The 4,600-nt window shown below is 42.6% G+C and overlaps 1 protein-coding gene across 2 annotated transcripts in view; it reads left to right on the top strand.

The window, feature by feature from the left end:
• Positions 1–4,600, top strand: part of TMEM229B (transmembrane protein 229B) — a 114,701-nt gene that overhangs the window by 67,683 nt on the left and 42,418 nt on the right. The window lies entirely within an intron of this gene.

Below are 4,600 nucleotides of genomic sequence, written 5' to 3'. Positions count from 1 at the left end.
TCCTGTGAATTAGGGCAGTTCTACTGGGCTCGTTAAGTCAGCTTAGAGAGCTACCTTGCACTAGCATTGCTGTGCAGAGAGACCTCCCTTTACTGGAGAATCTGTCCTCTGTCTATAAATTTCTGACTGTCTGCTCCTTTATGGCCAGGTTTCCTACTCCCCTGCTCCTTGTTGGCATTGCCTTCTGTGCAAACTTAAGACATTGCTGGGGCATCTATTCTGTGGAGAATTTCTATAATGTTTTTATGAAAAATGTGTGCAACTCCGTTTACTCGCTCACCTTGTATTGCGGGCTCTGAGGAGCTGATGTCACCTCTGGCACAGGGGAATAAGGATTGGGTAATGATCAGGTTGGCAAGTCTAGCTTGGTACAAATGAACCATTCAGAATTGTCAACCTCTGAATCATATTTCGTTGAAGAGATTATGGCAGACCAATGATTCAACGTTATGTCGTAATGACTGCCCTCCAGGGAAGCAGGTCATGTGAAATCAGTGCAAGTGGACCTTGGAAACAAAGAACTGATGTATGAGCAACTTGTTTTAGGAATTGGGCTTCCCAGTGTGGTATGAAAGACAAAATTCTGGACTGTTTTGGCAGAGAGGCCAGCAGTGCTGCCAATGTGGACACATGCATAAGCTTTGATTTCAAATTCTATCCTAGAGATCCTAAACTATTGTATTCTGATTGACTAATAAATGCTGATTTGTTTTGAAAAGACTGTCTGGTGTCACTGCCAAACATCTGCTGGTTATACGCCTCCCAAGATAAGACTCCAACAGCAGTTTTAACCTCTTTTGGAGATGTTGGGATAGTCACAGCAAGGAACTGGAGGTGATTTACATCAGACACAAAATCTCATAGTGGTGGAACAGACTAGGGACAAACACTGAAGAGTCCATATCCAGAGGGGCTGAATGAAGGTTGGAGGCATAGAGTGCTGTGGGGAACTGTGACAGCAGTTCAGAGGGATGAGGGATGAGATGCAGAATGGAAACCCAGTGTTGTGCAAGAAGTGACCATGGAGGTAAAAATAAGTTTTCTCAAAGGAAACTATTGTTTATGTTGTTCTGAATGCTAAAACAGCAAGGATAAGGAATAAGTTGTGTAATCAGCCTGTTAATAAGAGACATTATATAGAGTTATAGAGAGGGAAGGAGGGAAGGTTAAATGCTAAAGGCTTACCCCAGGAACAGCTACTTGACCTGGTCAGTAAAGACGGTTGAGCAAAGACTTATGGTTCAGACCCAGTTGAGGTTTTGGGAATGTGACCCAAGTTGCCAGCACCTAATAGGAAAAATTAAGATGCAGTTGCATGGGAGTCACAGGAGGATGTCTGCAGTAACCAGAGCAGGAGCAGATCCACTTCCACAACTTGAGCTCAAGTGGCAGAAACTTGCTGGGAGCAAAGCTTCAGGTGGAGGAACAAAGCTAGAACTGGGGCTTCACAAGCTGGCTGATATCTCATTATCCCTTCATTTTAAGGAAGGGACAAGTATTGTTGCCTACCTTGTCAGCTTTGAGAAGGCTGATGATTTAAATCATGTTTCTCCCATGGATAAGCTGTATTGGGGCCCAAAGCTATACACACCTGTAGTTAAATAGGTTGAACAGATTCAGAGAACTAGGAATTAAAAAAAACAAACCCAACCATTTGGCTAAAGTTTGAGTGGATACCTGAGGATATTAGAAAATATTTCACAGGTTTGCAAAGGAAAAAAGTTGTGACATTTTGGTGCATCTTTTGGTGAAAGATGATGTCTAAAGTTTGGAGGCATTATGTCCCTGTATAACCATAACAGTTACATTCTTTTAGCACTTTTTGGAAAGGTATAAATGACAACGCAGTGCTCAGAAGAGTAGGGAAATAGACTTTTGTTTAGGAGCTAGTTGGATGGGTTTCCAACAAGATGAGTCTAAATCCCCTTGTCTTCCTTATCCTTTATATCAGGGGTAAGTAACCCCTGGCACGGGCACCAGAGTGTGGCATGTGAAGGCATTTTGCGTGGCACACACACCTCAGAGTGCATGGCAAGGAGGAGGCCAGGGCTGCACTGCAACAACAAGAATAGGGCCCCTTGCAGCTCTCCTACCATCTGCTCCTGGTATGCCAACGTCTTACAAGCTGAGTTTGTGAGTGTTTTTGGCTCTCTGTCCAAAAACGTTGCTGACCCCAGTGTTAGATAGAGGAGCATGGACTGTTCTGGGGGGCCGGACATGTCTGGCCAATAATAACTGTAAGTTACTTACTGTTCTCTCTTTTCAAGTGTCTGCTGAGATGCTGAGTAATAGAGAACAAAACTTGCCACTAGTTCCTCTGACTGTACAATATGTTTCCATTGCTAATTGCGTATTTTGTGAGCTATTGGATATAGTGAATTAATCCCTGGGGTAAGCTAATTGCTGGAAGTCAGCAGGAGAGTGGCTTACTCTCAGGGATACTGCTTAAGGGACCTACCTTTCCCAGCTGTAAACACAGTAGCTCACTTCAGAAACCCATTTGAATAGTCACATTCACCAATGGAAAAGCACCAGAGAACCAATGTTTATGCTCCATATTTGTTTGTTTTATTGTACAGATCATGACCATGTTTCTTTCAGTAGGGAGAAGGGACCTGTATGATGTAGCCAAAGCATAAAAGGAAGAAGGATAGACTTCCGGTATAAAAGGAAGAAGAACATTTTAGGTTTTGGGGGGGCTGGGCGTTGGGGTGGGGAAGGCAGGAATTACAGTAATGTGAAAGGACTCGTTCCATTGAAAGCTCCATAAATTTCTGTGATGTATCATTTCCTATTTTCCCTTCACTACCTCAGGAACTATAGGCTATTTGTATCATTTAAGACCCATGGGAGGTAGGACCTAAGAGAATAGCATAATCTACTGTCTTTGAGACTCCTAAGGGACACACGTAAGAAAGGGACACTTAAGGTCAAATCCCTTTTCTATTTATTAGACACCTTAATTGAATTAGGCTTATAAGTGTATTCTACCCTGTTCAAGTCCTTGAAAAATCATTACTGAATATGTGTTTGTAACAGACTGGCATCTTACCCTTAAGACCAAGTAAAGAGGTACTGAAGAGAAGGAAGAGGCTCCACATACTTCTTACCTTTATGGTTTTCCAAGGACCTGAGCAGGATGAAATAGGAATGCACTTAAGCACTTTTGTCCAGTTTGGTACTAAAGTGGAATAAAAGCTGTCCTGTAATGCTTTTTGAGGGATGCGAGGTGGAACCTTAGGGGTTTTACACTAAGAAAGGGCAATTGTTAATAGCCAGGTTTCTGAAAGAATCTGATTCTATCACATCTCAATGGTAATCTGACACATATATTATATACTATTAGAGGACAAAAAGCCACAGAATTGCTATCAAGGGACCTGCAAAAGGGAGCAGAGACATTGTGTCTCGAGAGTTTTAGTTTTCCTCTGTTCAGCTTTTCTACATGTCCTATGCCCTAATCTAGAAAGGCCCTTCAAAGGTAATTACGCTGGAAAAAAAAGCTGCAGGATAAGAAAAATTAATTTCATATCAGGAAGGATTTTTTTTTAAATGTTTATATACTGACTTTGCATTTGGTATTCATAAAGCCTCATGCCCTAAAGAGCATCAGTACAGGATAGGTAGGAGATATATTATCCTCACAATTGGAACTTTACTGTGCAAGGGTTTCTAAGCTGTCATTTTGTTCTCCACTAAGCGATAGATGGACTCTGAGGCAGGCTAACAGGGATTGTCATGGATGTATCTTACAGCATCTCAGAAAGTAATGTTGTACTCTCTGCACTAGCAGAAAACAATAAAAAATAACTAGTATTTGATTTTTCCTTAACAGTATTTATTATTTCAAAATTCTGTACAGATGTTAATGAAGTAAGTCTTGCAGTACTCTTGTTAGAAAGGGAAGTCTTTTTACCCTGTTAGTGTGAAGATGGTCATAGAGAATTTAAAGATGTAGATGATGATTTCATTGCATAGTAGAAGTGGAGTGGGCATTTACTAAACAGCCCTAATACATAGCAAATCACTCAAATCCAGGGAAAGTTGCTCCTTGAAAACGGTATAATAACTATCCTGTATGAGAGTTAGTTTGGGATGCGCCATATGTCTGCTCCCATATTAAGTTCATCCCAGGATGGCCATTTGCTCAGTGCAAACTGGTTCCTCCACCATCTAGTGATCAGACTGGAAGCAACAGTGCCTGTGTAGCAGGAGGCTTGGTGCTCCTGCTACTTGAAAAGCAGGCAGGCAGCAGAAGGAGTAGGCAGCAGTTGTGGCTAGAAATAATCAGAAGCCACGTGACTCAGAAAGTGGCTGGGCTTAGAAAGGATGTAAGACTAGGTCCTGAGCTGAGCAGACAAGATGGTCCGGAGGCTGCTAAGGGAACATCACCTAAGCAGGATGGCTGCAGATCCTGAATGAAGGCATGAAGACCATAGCCTGCGGCAGTCTGGAGGTCTTGAGAAAGGGACTAAAGCACAGGTAGGCAGTTATTTCGGGTAGAGGGCCACTTACTGAGTTTTGGCAAGCTGTTGAGGGCCGCATGGGTAGCCTTGCCCCTTGACAGGTGCCCCACCCCCTGGTTGCCATCTTGTGACCA

Source organism: Gavialis gangeticus, unplaced genomic scaffold (assembly GCF_001723915.1).
Source record: "Gavialis gangeticus isolate Ggan-Ray unplaced genomic scaffold, GavGan_comp1, whole genome shotgun sequence".
NCBI classification, from domain to species: domain Eukaryota; kingdom Metazoa; phylum Chordata; order Crocodylia; family Gavialidae; genus Gavialis; species Gavialis gangeticus.
The sequence above is the reverse complement of the archived record's forward strand: the minus strand, read 5'-3'. Positions and strand labels throughout refer to the sequence as shown.